The sequence below is a fragment of the Amblyraja radiata genome, chromosome 5, assembly GCF_010909765.2.
Source record: "Amblyraja radiata isolate CabotCenter1 chromosome 5, sAmbRad1.1.pri, whole genome shotgun sequence".
In the NCBI taxonomy this organism is placed as follows: Eukaryota; Metazoa; Chordata; class Chondrichthyes; order Rajiformes; family Rajidae; genus Amblyraja; species Amblyraja radiata.
The window spans coordinates 15,772,182-15,787,669 of NC_045960.1; the positions used below are offsets into that span (position 1 = coordinate 15,772,182).

The window sequence follows — 15,488 nt, forward strand, 5'->3', positions numbered from 1 at the left end:
TCGTCCATGCCAACCAAGATACCCCATCTATGCTAGTCTCTTTTGTCTGCCTTTGGTACATATCCCTCTGAACCTTTTCTATCCATGTACCTATCTAAATGTCTTTCAAATGTTTTGTTTCAACTACCTCTTCTGGCAGCTCGTTCCATATACCCATATATCTGTGCGAAAAGGTTGTCTCTCAGGTTCCTGTTTAATCTTTCCCCTCTCATTTTAAACCCATATCTTCTTATTGTTGATTCCCCAACCCTGGGTAAAGAACCCTGTGCACTCACCCTATCTATTCCCCTCATTATTTTATTCACCTCTGTAAGATCACCCCTCAGCCTCCTGCTTTCCAAGGAATGAAGTCCTAGCCTGCCCAACCTCTCCCTATAGCTCTGGCCCTCAAGTCCTGGCAACGTCTTTGTAAACCCTCTCCATCTTTCCAGCTTCTTCTTCTTCGTATCGAGTCCACACACAAGATTAGAAGTTGTTCAGCCAGAGCGGAACACACCGCTCGCCATCTGTGAACAATGGTGTCTGTCTTGTGCTTCTTGTGCGTGGTGGTGGAAAGATTGGTGGAAACAGGGCCGCGACGTGAACGCTCTTTCCTTGACCCCCCATCTTTCCAGCTTAACAACATCCTTCCTGCAACTGTCAGGCTGCTCCGGTTGCCAGCACTAGTCTCTGCCGCAGGAGGTCGGCTGCGAACCTGACAGGGTCTTGAACAAAGAGTGTGAAAGATGTGCCCCACAAGGTGAGGTGAAGGTGCAGACACAAGACTGCAGGTGCTGCAAGTCTATAGAGATGCGGGCTACTGCAGGATCTCAATAGGCCGTGCCGAGGTAGACACCTGCTGACTGGAAGTGTTGGCTCCTCTCTGGGGGGGGGGGGGGGGGGGGGGTATTTGCCAGGCCGATGCCTGAGGGGCTTCAGCCTCTCTGTAATCCAGACATAGATGAATGGGTGTTTGCACATTGAGGATATGACGGTCAGCATGGATGGGGTGGGCCGAAGGGCCTAGTTCTTTGCTGTACAACTCAATGATTCTGCTACTCCACCAAATTGTGTGTCATTTTCAAACTTACTAACACCACCAATGTAGTCATCCAAGTGATTGATATATTTGTATATATGACCAATAACAAAGTTCCCTATGATACACCACTGGTCACAGATTTCCAGTCAGAGAAACACTCATCCACCACTACTCTGCCTTCCATCACCAAGTTTGCCACACACCTTGGATCCCTTGTGTCCTAACTTTCTTGACCAGCCTACCTTGTGGGACCTTGTCAAAGGTCTTACTGAAATCTGTAAACCACATCTATCACACTGGCTTCATCGATGTTCTTACTTATCTCCGCAAAAGACATGTTGGGGGACATGACCTCCCCTGCACTAAGCAGTGCTGACTCCCCAATCACTCCCTGCCTTCCCAAGGAAACATACATCTTGCCATCAGAAGCTTCTACATCAATGTCACTACCACTGTGGCAGGGCTCACCAGCCGGTAGTTCCTGCCTTATTCCTGCTGCCCTGTTACAACAAGAGAACATCAGCTATCCTCCAGTCTCTGATACCTCACCCGTGGCCACGAAGATGCACAAATCTCCATCAGAGCCCCAGCAATCTCCACCCTTAGTATCCTGGCATAGATCCCTGGAGATTTAGCCACCTGACGTGCCAATATCTTCAACACTTCTTCCTGTCTGGAACATGCACCAGAATATCAGCAAACCCCTCCCCTAACTCTCCACATCCTTCTCCCTGGTGAATACCGATGGGAAATGTTCATTTAGTTACATCACCTAGCTCCATAAACAGATTTTCATGATGGTCACTGAGGGGACCTACTCTTCCCCCTCTTGCTTATAATGGTTTGGGATTCCCTTTAGTCCTATTTGCCAATCTCATTTCACTGCCTGCTTTCCCCTCGTATTTTCCTTCTGAAGTTTTCTCTTTTATCTATAAACGATAAATATCTTACTCAAAGCCTAGTGGCATTGCGGAGTCAATAAGGTGGCAAAGGAAGCACTTGGCATATAAGAGTTGGGACGTTACATTGCAACCGTACAAAACACTGGTTAGATCAAACTTCGGAGTATTGTGTGTACAGTGGACACCACACCATAGGTGGGATGTGATTGTGTGGTGGAGGGTGCAGAGGAGACACACAGGACATTGACATGAGAGACTACAGATGATGGAGTCCAGACCAGAACAAACTGCGGGAAGAACTCAGCAGGTCAAGCTTCATCTGTGGAGGGAAAATAATTCTAGATGTTTCTAGAGGCAGAGACTCTCACGACATCAGATTGCTGATGTTGGGGGAGTCCAGAACCAGGGGCCAGAGTTTAAGAATAAGGGGTAAGCCATTTAGAACTGAGATGAGGAAATACATTTTCTTTCTTTTTTTATTTTTTTATTTTTTTTATTTTATTAGAAGCAATGTACATACATCTTAATCATAATATGCAACATACTACATTTCTTGTACAACTTTTTTTTTTTTTAACTTTAACCTATAATAGAAAAAGATAAAAGGAGAAAGAAGAAAAGAGTGAGGATAGTAGTGGTGTAGTCCGCAGTAGTTGGCATTAAGTGAATGATGGTTAAGTAGCGGAAATACTTTTTCACACAGAGTTGTGAGTCTGTGGAATTCTCTGCCTCAGTGGAGCCCGGTTCTCTGGATGCTTTCTAGATAGAGCTGTTAAAGGTAGCGGAGTCAAGGGAGATGGGGAGAAGGCAGGAACGAGGTACTGAGTGTGGATGATCAGCCATTATCACATTGAATGGCGGTGCTGGCTCAAAGGGTCAAATGGCCTACTCCTGCACCTATTGTCTATTATATCTTGATGAACTCTTGAATCACCTAAGCAGAGGCAGCTACGGATCCAGTGCTGCTAAATGGGATTAGTATAGATGCGACTGAATGGTCGGCATGGAGCTGGTGGGCCAAAAGGTCTGCTTTAGTGCCTTCTGGCTCTCCGTCTGCTGCAGTGCTTAAACCCTCTAGAGTTCCATTAGAAAACTTCCCTGTCAGGTGTTGATCCCCTCCAGCTCAGGTGCACCCTGTCCTCCTTACACAACTCGCCGCCTCTCCTATCCCAATGATCCAAAAACCTGTAGTCTTACACCCTGCACCAAGTCTTTAGCCACACATACATCTGACCGGCCTTCCTAATTCTACATTTACTGGCACTTGGCCTGATTGTGGGAGGAACAATTGTGAGGAGAATTGGCAGAATAAATAATAGGAAACGTTTGGATCAGAGATTTCCATGGGTACGAGTACAAATAGCCCAGCAGGTGGTTGGATTCTGAATTGCGCTGCTTGAGGAGGCAGAGACGCTCACAACATTTAACACATGTACCTAGACATGAGTTTGAAGCTACAAATTATAGTGGACGACGATGGTTACCATGTATTGGTGAATGGGATTAATACAGACATGTACAGCAGAGAGATGGTGAGTCATAAGGCCTGTTTGTGTGCTGTGCAACTGCACAACTCTATGGCTGAATCTTATCCTCTCCAATCTATCTTGTGACTGTAGTCTCGACCCTGGAGCCATTCTAGTCAAACTCCTCTGGGCCCCCTCACTAATGCCTCCACGATGCTACGAGGGAAACAGAGTTGAACACACTGTAGCCAGCTGAGGACAGGATTTTTTAAATTAATTAAAGGGATTCTGGCTTTTGCAGGCTGAGCCAGCATTTAATCTCCTGTCCCCAGTTGCTCTTGAGAAGGCTGGTCTTGAACCGTTGCAGTCCTGGAGGTGTGAGTGCCTCCAATGCTCTTGGGGAGAGAGTTCCAGGACTTTGACCCCACGACGGAGAGGGAATGGTGATATATTTCCACAACAGCATGAAGTGTGGCTTGGAGGGCATCTTCCAGGTGACGCTGTTACTATGCTTTTGCTGCCCTCGTCCTTGTAGCTGGTAGAAGTAGTGGGTTTGGATGTTGCTGTGTGAGTAGTCTCGGTGAGTTGCTGCATTGCATCCTGTAGATGGTACAACTGCTGTTATTATCTGTTGGTGGAGGAGTGAGTGAATGGTTGTGGATGGGTAACTATCAAGTCGACTGCTATCTCCTCTGTGGTGTTGATCTTCTTGAGCGTGGTTCAGACCACTCATCCAGGCTAAAAGGACAGTGCAGGAGTAACTCGGAGGGTCAGGCAGCATCTCTGGAAGACATGGATAGGTGACGTTTCGGACCCTTCTTCAGACTAATTATAATCGGGGGGCAGGGCGGGGTGGGGGAATGAAATGAAAGTTGGGGTTGGGACAAGACCAGGCAGGTAAGGGGGGGGGGGGTTATTAGGGGAAGGGGAAAAGAAAACAAAAGCTTGATGTGGAGAGAAGAGGAGTCCATTGTGAAGGCAGAGGAGGGGGATGGGGGGGAAGGGAAAGGGGGTGGGATCATGGGAGAAAGGGGTGCACATTGAGATGGAACACAGGGAAGAAAGGAGGAAGAAAAGAAGGTTTTGTGGAGGCAAGTGGAGAGTACTCCATCTCATTCCAGGCTTGAGCCTTGTAGATGGTGACCTGCATTTGGGCCACATTGTGTATATCAGTTTCTAGTCAATGATAACCCCGAGGATATTGAGAGTGGAGGATCAGTGATGGTCAGGGGGTGGGAGGTGAATTTCTCTTGTTGGGTACATCATTGTCTGGCACTTGTGTGATGTAAATGTTACTTATCACCCATCTGTACGGTGTCTGTACGTTCGCCCCGTGACTTGCGTGGGCTTTCTCTGAGACCCGGTTTCCTCCAATACTCCAAGGACGTACAGGTATGCAGGTTAATTGGCTTGGTAAATGTAAAAATCGTCCCTAGTGTGTGTAGGATAGTGTTAATGTGCGGGGATCGCTGGTCGGCACGGACCCGGTGGGCCGAAGGGCCTGTTTCCGTGCTGTATCTCTAAACTAAACTATCGCCCCAGGTCTGGATATGACTCACAAGGGTTCAGCATGACATCCCTGCACTGTTAATAAAGCCCAGAATTGTGTTTGCTTTATTGATTGCTTTCTCAGCCTGCCGTGTCACCCTCGCATGCATGGTATGTGCACATCGCACCATGTCCGTCTCTTCTTCTGCACCTCGTTTGGAACACTATTCCATGTTGCCTGTTCTCAGAATGCGTTACCTCACAATTAAACACCACCTGCCACGTGTCTGCCCGTTTTTTCCGCAGCCTGCCGCAGTTTATCCTCTACATTATCTGCAAATTCCCAAATGATGGTTTGCACCACAAGTTTAGGTCATAAAAATGGATCCAAAACAAAAGCAACAGGCCTAACATCAGTTCCTTGGGAACTTCACCATCCCCAGCTGAGAGAAACAACCATTCAGCCCCAGCCTCTGTTGTCTGCACATCCGTTAGCTTCACATCCACATTTCAATCTCTCCCATTACACTGTGTGCTCCCACCATGTTATAAATCTCTGGGACTCTGTCTACATCTACGAGCCATTTCTGCAGCACCTCAGCTGAATGTTACCTTACTACATCCACTGCCTTGCCCTCATCAACACTATCACCTCATCAAAAATTATATCAGACTGCTTTTACAAGGTCTGCTCTTAACAAATCCATACTGGCTGGCCTTAATAATCCACTTTCCTCCAGGTGACGATTAGTGCTGCCCTGGATCGTTTATCTGCAAAAGTTCCACCTCTGAGGTTGAACTGACTGCCTTGCAGATACTGGGCTTCTAGAACAAAGCAGTAACATTTGTCCTCTCCCATCGCCTGTTTCCCACATCTTGCGTCGCCCGTTTCCAACCTCCTGCACTTCCTCTGTGTCCTCGCCCTATCCCATCATATCCTCCTGTATCTCCGTCCAAAGCCTCAGATGCATCTCATCTCCTTCACTGCCCTTAGAATCCTCATGTCCTCTGTACTTCCCTCTAAATCCTTGGACCTCATTGGTGATCCTCGGACTATCTTTGATCGGACCCTACTGGCTTTACCTCGCACTAAACATTATTTCCTTATAATTATCATTATACACTGTCAATGGCTGGATTGTAATCAGGTATTGCCTTTCCACTGACTGGTTAACATGCAACAAAAGCGTTTCACTGTACCTCAGTACATGTGACAATAAACTAAACTGGATACTTCTCACCACCTCCTGTACTTTGTCTGTCCTCACAGATCCCATTAGTCCTGGTGACTTATCTACTCCGAGTTCAGCCTGATTTTCCAATAGCTCCATGCTGTCGATATTTAATGCATGCATTGTGTCAACTAGTTCCTCCCTCTGTTCTGGTGAAGGCAGATGGAAGGTACTTGCATCCTTCCTTGACACTTTCCTCAGCATCCATCTGCAGGTATCCTCTTTCATCCTGAATGGGCCCCACTCCTACATATTCTACTGTTTACTATTTATATGCCAAAGGAACACCTTTGGATTCCCTTCTGTCACAAATTCATCTTCTCTCCTGCATTCTCTTGGCCTCTCTTGTAATCAGCCTGGTTCTCACTTCGGCACTTAAAAGACGTCATAAGCCTCTTTCTTTTGCCTTATCTTCCTCTCTGTCTCTTCCATCATCCCAGGAGTTGTGAATTTGTTTGTTCTGCCTTTGCCCCTCACGGGACTACCTCTTTGTTAAACTCAGTTGATTGTTCTGCTAAACTTGCCTGTCACCTTTCAGTTTTAATTTACCTGTGCCAGATGCAGCCGAAAGGCTTTCCTCCCGTTTAATTATTTTCACAATGGGGAGGGCTGCACGCAGCTGGAGATATCTAGATACAAGAGAGTCAGAAAGAGGGATAGGGAGGGTGACAGACTGAGTGAGGGAGGGTAGAGAATGAGGGGAATGGCATGTTGTTGAGCGGAGATGTGGCGGGAATCGTTTCACTAGACGACGGTCTAATTAATGACAGTCCAGTTGTCCTTTCAGTGACAGAGGTCACGCAGTCACAGAGTCGTACAGCATGGACACAGCCCCTTCAGCCCAACTTGTCCATGCCAAATGGTATTATCGCTGAGCTAAACCTATTTACCCGAGTTTGGCCCATTTCATGTTGAGACCGTTCTTCAGTCCGATTATAGTATAAAATTATAAAACGACTGGACAACATATAAAATTATAAAACGACTGGAAAAGCTAGATGCAGGAAAAATGTTCGCAATGTTGGGCGAGTCCAGAACCAGGGGCCACAGTCTTAGAATAAAGGGGAGGTCATTTAAGACTGAGGTGAGAAAAAACTTTTTCACCCAGAGAGTGTGAATTTATGGAATTCCCTGCCACAGAGGGCAGTGGAGGCCAAGTCACTGGATGGATTTAAGAGAGAGTTAGATAGAGCTCTAGGGGCTAGTGGAGTCAAGGGATATGGGGAGAAGGCAGGCACGGGTTATTGATAGGGGACGATCAGCCATGATCACAATGAATGGCGGTGCTGGCTCGAAGGGCCGAATGGCCTCCTCCTGCACCTATTTTCTATGTCTATGTCTATGTCTAATCCATGTAAAATGACCCATGTTGTGACAGTGGTCTGTTTAGTGGTTGGGAGAGGCACTGATGACGGAGGAGGGAAGTTGGGAAAAGACTCCATCAAACTTATCCATGCCTCTCATAATTATATGTAGAGATCTCCCTTCAATATCGGATGTTCCAAGGAAAATGATCCAAGTTGGTCCAACCTCTCTTTATAGTTAATACCTAATAATCTAATCCCGGCAGCATCGTGTGAATCTCTCCTGCACCCCTCCATATCCACCCTGTAATAATAAGGATAAGACACCCAGAACTGCACACAATTCTCCAGTGGTGATCCAACCTAAGTTCTTGCACGTCTGAAGAAGGGTCTCGACCCGAAACGTCACCCATTCCTTCTCTCCAGAGATACTGCCTGTCCCACTGAGTTACTCCAGCTTTTTGTGTCTATCTTCGGTTTAAATCAGCTCGGTATAAACCAGCTTCGGTTTAAAAAATCCATTTCTTCTTGCACATTAGTACTCACCGTCATGCCGTACGCCTTCTTTATCACCCTATCTATTTGTGTTAATGCCAAAAAACTGCGGATGCTGGAATCTTGAGCAAAACACAAATTATTGGAGTAACATCTGCGGGGTCAGGCAGCCTCTGTGAAGGGAACGGATAGGTGACATTTCATGTTGAGGCCTTTCTTCAGTCCGATTATAGTATAGGAGAGAAAGCTGGAAGACAGACATACGGTCCATTTGTGTTGTCACTTTCAGGGAGTTATGTATGGACTTGGACCCTGAGATCCCTCTGTACTACAAGGCCCCTGACGGTCATGCAATATTTGTCTACTTTCTTCTTGTATCACCTCACACTTGTACAGATTAAATTCCATCTGCCATTACTCCACAGAAATTTCCAACCAATCTACATCCTTTGATAATCTTCCTCACGAGTCACAAACTCTGCCCAATTTTGTGTCGTCTGCAAACATACCAATCAGGCCACCGATAAACTCATCTATATTATTAACCTTTATCAGACGTATTAACAGAGGTCCCAGCATTGATCCTTGCAGAACATCAAAGGTCACTAATCTCGGGTCAGTGAAAAACATCACTACAGATAGACACAAAAATGCTGGAGTAACACCCCCCTTCTGTTTTCTATTGGGCAATCCAATTTTGGATCCAACTCAACAACTCATTGTAGACCCCATGTGACAATCATTTGGACCAGCCTACCATGAGGGGCCTTATCAAAACGGCTTACTAAACCTTAACCCGAATGCAGTATCCACTGTCCTCATCAATCATCTTCATCAGTTCCTCACAAAACACATTCTAGTTTGTGAGACCGGATTTCCCCCACACAGAGCCATGCTGATTATACATAAGTTAATTCATGTGATAAGAGCAGAATGAGGCCATTCGGCCCAACAAGTCTACACTGCCTTTCGATCATGGCTGAACTATCCCTCCCTCTCCCCTGCCTTCTCCCCATCACCCCCCCCCCCCCCCCCCCCCCCCCCCCGCCACCTGCACTAATCAAGAATCTATCTATCCCCAACAAAGTCCCATGTTTTTTCCAAATATGAGGTAAATCCAGTCGCAAAGGAAGGATTGGTGTGGAGGGGTTGGGCCCTGGGAAAAGGATGCAGTGGAGGATTCGAGGGATGGGCTGCAGTGGTGAGGGATGGGAGGGAAGAGGAGAAAAACGGAAGGAGTGGGCTGGGGGGGGGGGGTAGGGTGTTGAGGGATGCGGTGCTTTGGCACGGTGTGCGGGTAGAAAATAAGGTTGAGGGGTAATTGGATGTGCAGAGGGCTTTGTGGGTCACACTTACAGGCGAGAGCTCAGCTTGGTGCCGAGGGGTTGTTGTCATTGCCTGCAGTGTAAGTGGTCGCAGCAGGAGGGGAGAGTTTAGGCTCGGCCCTTCTCCAGTCATCTAGAATCAGCAGCTATTAGATAAGGTTTGTGTGCAGACTATCCCCCCTCGGATTTCTGGCAGCAGGAAGTTTCAGCATTGTTTAACGTTGATTTTGAAAGAAGCATTTATTAATGGTGGAATTTATAGCTGCCTGCTCCTCTCCTGGGACACTGCTCTTGTTTTGCAGAGTCTGGTTCAGTGAAAAGACACAGAAATTGCACGAATAAATTTAGATTTTGCCCACTATACGTTGTTAAATTAGCTCTATGGCTTTATTACCAGATCTTTTCTGCCAAGCAGTTCAATTAATTGTCTCTGACACGCTGCAGGGTTTGTGAACTGCGCGCCTACACAATTTGCTACAGCACTTCTTCACCCTTGAGAACTCATTATACACAGCTCTGTCACTCCAGCTCTTCACACTGCAGCAGCCCATTCACATCACACCAGCCCATTCCCTCTCACTCCACCCCATCCTCCCCTCACCCCCCACCCCATCCTCCCCTCACCCCCCACCCCATCCCCCTCACCCTATCCCCTCCTCACCCTGTCCCCCCCACCCCACCCCGTCCCATCACCCCATCCCATCACCCCGCCCCGTCACACTCCACCCCGTACCCCCACACTCCACCCCATCCCCCCACACTCCACCCAGTCTCCCCACACTCCACCCCATCCCCCCACACTCCACCCCATCCCCCCACAGCCCACCCCATCCCCCCACACTCCACCCCGTACCCCTTCACCCCACCCCGTACCCCCACACTCCACCCCGTACCCCTACACTCCACCCCGTACCCCTTCACCCCACCCCGTACCCCTACACCCCCCCCGTCCCCCCGCAGCCCACCCTGTCCCCCCACACTCCACCCCGTACCCCCACACTCCACCCCGTACCCCTACACTCCACCCCGTACCCCTACACTCCACCCCGTACCCCTTCACCCCACCCCGTACCCCTACACCCCACCCCGTCCCCCCGCAGCCCACCCCGTCCCCCCACACTCCACCCCGTAGCCCCACACTCCACCCCGTATCCCCACAGCCTACCCCGTACCCCCACAGCCCACCCCGTCCCCCCACAGCCCACCCCGCCCCCCCACACCCCACCCCGTCCCCCCGCACTCCACCCCGTCCCCCCGCACTCCACCCCGTCCCCCCACACTCCACCCCGTACCCCCACAGCCCACCCAGTCTCCCCTCACCCCACGCCGTACCCCCACACTCCAACCCGTTCCCCCCTCACCCTGTCCCCCTCACCCCACCCCATCCCCCCTCACCCCAGCCCATTCCCCATTATCACAGGACCCCACACCCCTACACAGTGTGATCCCATGTCCGCACACCCCTACACAGTCCGATCACAGGAGCCCACACCCTAGACAGTGTGATCCCCTGCTCCCACACCCTCAACAGTGTGATCCTCGGGCTCCTACACACCAAGCAGTGCAATCCCAGGATCCCAAACTCCCACAGAGTGTGTGTCACACAGCACAGCTACAGGCCCTTCAGCCCACCGTGTTCTAGCAGATTATCAATTAACCACCTCGACTTAATCATTTCCCAGCACTTGAGCCGCATCCTTCTCTGCCCTGGCAATTCAAGTGACCATCCAAACCCTTTGTCTATTGTAACGGAGCCTCTGTGTCCTCCACCCCCTCAGGCAGTGCATACTGCTTCCAACCGCACCCTGATCCCCTCTCTACTCCTTTCCCCTAAATCACCCTCTTCCAACTGTAGCATCTCATGGAAAAGTTCCTGCTACCTGCTCCATCTGTGCCCCTTGAGGTTTTGTGCACCTTTGTCGGTTCTCTCCTAGCCTGCTTCACTGCTCCGAGGAAAACAATCCCAACCTCTCCGGCCTCTCCTCGTATTTGAAGCGCTCCATCCCAGGCAATATCCTGGTGAATCTTCGCTGCACACTTGCTCTGGCTCGATCACATCTTCCCTGCAATGCAGTGACCAGAACAGCACACAGTTCTCCACCTCTGAGCCCTACACAGTGTGTAGCCCTGTGTTTATAAAGTTGCACTATAACCGCCCCGCCCCAGCACTTCTGACTAGTCAAGGCAAGTATCTCTATCGCCGGCACCATTTTATCCGTCTGTGCTATCACCTTCAGGGATCTTTGAACTTATACACCAAGGTCTCTCTGTTCCTCAGTACTCCCGAGAGCCCGACCCATCATTGTACATGTCCTACATTTATTTGTCTTCCCAAAGTGCTTCACCTTACACTGATCAGGATTAAATTCCATCTGTCATTGCTCGACCTGTATTACCAGCTGATCGATATTGCTCTGTAACCCAAGACTACTATCCTCACCATTAACGTCACCAACCATTTTTGTCTCGTCTGCAAGTTTGGCCATCGTACCTCCTACACTCGTGTCCGAATCATTAACCCATGTAACACACAGTAAGAGTCCCAGCTATTTTGGATTAAATATTCAAAGTTACCATGGATCCCACAGGCAGTAACCTTTCCGACCACTCTCCCATGTGGGACCTTGTCAAACCACATAACAAACACTGCCCTCGACAATACATGTTATATTATTTCTGTGGAAATTTAGCCAAATTGTTCAAACAGGATCTCTTCCTAGCATAACCAGGCTGACTGTCTTTGATTAATCTTTGCCTTTCCACGTCTAAATTAATCCTGTCCCTCAGGATTATTTCCAGTTACTTCCCCACCACAGACATTTGGCTCACTGGCTGGTAATTACCTGGCTTATCCCTGCTGCCTTTCTTGAATAAATGTTCCACATTTGCTGATCTCCACTCTTCCGGCACCTCACCTGTGAAGATTGAAAAGATCCATGTCGGGGCCCTGGCAGTCTCCTCCCTCACCCACCCACCGCAGTGTGACACACATCGCAGCAGTACCTGGGGATATATCCACAATGAAACCTGTAAAGCCACACGGTTATCTCTTCCTGTTTGATGATAACATAGAATTTCAACTGTTCCCACCCCACCCTCTTCCAAGATGCTTTAGACTTTACCTCAAGAGATACAGCGCGGAAACAGGCCCTTCGGCCTACCAAGTCCGTGCCGGCCAGCAATCACCCTGTACACTAGCACTATCCTACATACTAGGGATAATTTACAATTTACAGAAACCAATTAACCTGCACACCTCTACGACTTGAGTGTGGGAGGAAACCAGAGCACCGGGAGAAAGCCCACGCCGCCACAGGGTGAATGTACAAACTTGTACAGACAGCACCCGTCGTCGGAATCAAACGCAGGTCTCTGCCGCTGTAAGGCAGCAACTCCACTGCTGTGCCACCCTGTGTCATTCTCCTTGTTGAATGAGGATGAGAAATGTTCACTTCAGAGTCACCCACATCCTCCAACTCTGCACATGGATTGTAATTTTGGGCACTGATAATCCCCAACCCTTTCCCTGGTTACTGGCTTCCCCTTAGTTTATTCATAAATAGGATGTTTCTTACTCCTGCTTGCCAGAGATATTTCATGTTCCCCTTTGCCTCCTGATAGCTCGTGCTGACTCGGTGCTGGCTCAAAGGGCCGAATGGCCTAATCCTGCACCTGTTGTCTATTGATTACTTATTACTGGTATCTCCCTGTGATATCTCGGGTCCTTTTTTAGTTTCCTTTAGTGTAGTTTAGAGATACAGCACGGAAACAGGCCCTTCGGCCCAATGAGTCCACGGCAACCAGCGATCCCCACACACTAACACTATCCTACACACTAGGGACAATTTACCAAAACCAATTAGCTTACAAACCTGTAGGTCTTTGGAGTGTGGGAGGAAACCGGAGATCTGGGAGAAAACCCATGCAGGTCACAGGGAGAACGTACAAACTCCGTACAGACAGCACCCGTAGACAGGATCAAACCCCTAGTCTCTGACGCTGTAAGGCAGCAACTCTACCACTGTGCCACCGTGCTGCTCCAAAATATCCTCAATGTTCCACTAGGAGCCACAAAACATACTCTGGGCAAACCATTGCTCCGAAGCTCGACCCATGAGGCTTGTTTGAACAGCTTTCCAGGGACATCCTCCCCTATCATTGCATGAATGAACTCATTCCTGGATCTCCCATTCCTCTTGTCATTATCCCAACCATCTCATCGATGGGCCAGTGTGATCTGTTCAGTCAACGTGGGGGTCCCAGCCCTGCACAAGATGGGGGGGGGGGCCCTGCAGATGTGACCCGAATCCTCTGCACAGACAATCCCATTGCCGTCCCTTCACCATGCCGAGGTACGGGATCCAGTTCCACTGCAAACCGTGATCAGGCTGGATCGCATTCCCATTCCCACCGTGATCCGAAGATCGATTTTCACCGGCTTTGTTGCCGCAGGAGATGTCAACCCGAACAATATTCCCAACATTCCCATTCCCGCAAGTTCATCCCACCAGGCAGATTCATCCCATGCCAGGATCCCACATTTTACACAGTGCGATCCCAGGGACCCCACACCACTACACAGTGCGATCCCATAGCCCCACACTCCACGTAGTCCGATCCCACGACCCCACACCCTCCTACACAGTACGATCCCACAGCCCCACACCCAGGATTCCCTTTCCCAAGCACTGGCATCCCATTCGCAGCCTGTGCGGACCCTGCCCTCCTCTTCTGCGCACGCTGCCATCGCAGTGTGTGTGTGAGCAGCAGGGGCGGAGGTGAAGCAGTCCGCTCGCGTTCACGGGCTCCTCCTCTGCCCATCACCCCCAGCCTTGCTACTGCAAACTCTGAAGGTGATGCGGACGCCCGTTAAATTGGAGAGACTGCCAGTTCAGGCAGCCAGAGATTAATGATACAAGTGTTTGAATACTGAATGCTCGCCTTTATGTCCCCGATGCCTCATGCACAGTGCCTGTGCTATCGGCTGCCTTCAGGCTCTCCCCTGAGAATAGAAATTGTTTTGTCATGTTTTACTTGAAACCCAGAAGGCCATCTGACGATCTTCTGAATTCAGCTATGGGGCAAAGTTGAATAAGGGGCATATTTCAGCTGAATTCTACACACAATCACAACCACCATCACCTCTCTTGTTTCCCTTCTGTGCCCTTTTGAATTTTTATTTGATATTTATCTGCTATTTTCTTCTGCAGAGCCATTAAACTGCACATTTATTACACTGCAGCAGGACACCATCTCCCACTGAGCCTGCAGAAGATGCTGGCATTCTCCTCCTCTTTCCCTGCACCCTTCAAATTACTCTCCAAATGCCTTTTTCACAGCTCCTACTCTATAATGGGCTGTAGAGTTTCAAATCATAGCTACTGTCGTTATTTCATCACATATTTCTCATATATTTCTGCTGGGGCTTAAAACCCGTGTCCCCTAGACTTGAGACCAATCACAAATGGGCACAGCTTCTCCCTGGCTGCCCTTTCTAAACCTGCCATGACCTTGCACAACTCTATCAGCCCCTCTCCACCCTCTTGTGGAACATGCTGCGGACCGACATCCATCTAGATGAGCTCTTGAATCACCAAGACATAGAGAGCCACTGACCAGGAGCGGGGTTGAATGGGGGGGGGGTAACCCAGCGGGACAGGCAGCATCTCTGGAAAGAAGGAATGAGTGACATCTCGGGTCGAGACCCTTCTTCAGACTGTGTCAGGGGAGTGGGAGTCATAGCAAAAGGATTTGAGTATAGGTGCAGGGAGGTTCTACTGCAGTTGTACAGGGTCTTGGTGAGACCACACCTGGAGTATTGCGTACAGTTTTGGTCTCCAAATCTGAGGAAGGACATTATTGTCATAGAGGGAGTACAGAGAAGGTTCACCAGACTGATTCCTGGGATGGCAGGACTTTCATATGAAGAAAGACTGGATAGACTCGGCTTGTACTCGCTAGAATTTAGAAGGTTGAGGGGGGATCTTATAGAAACTTACAAAATTCTTAAGGGGGTTGGACAGGCTAGATGCAGGAAGATTATTCCCGATGTTGGGGAAGTCCAGAACAAGGGATCACAGTTTAAGGATAAGGGGGAAGTCTTTTAGGACCGAGATGAGAAAAACATTTTTTACATAGAGAGTGGTGAATCTGTGGAATTCCCTGCCACAGAAGGTAGTCGAGGCCAGTTCATTGGCTATATTTAAGAGGGAGTTAGATGTGGCCCTCGTGGCTAAAGGGATCAGGGGGTATGGA

The 15,488-nt window shown here is 49.1% G+C and overlaps 1 protein-coding gene across 1 annotated transcript in view; it reads left to right on the forward strand.

Annotated features, from left to right (window-relative positions):
- Positions 1 to 15,488, forward strand: part of btbd9 (BTB domain containing 9) — a 94,597-nt gene that overhangs the window by 41,361 nt on the left and 37,748 nt on the right. The window lies entirely within an intron of this gene.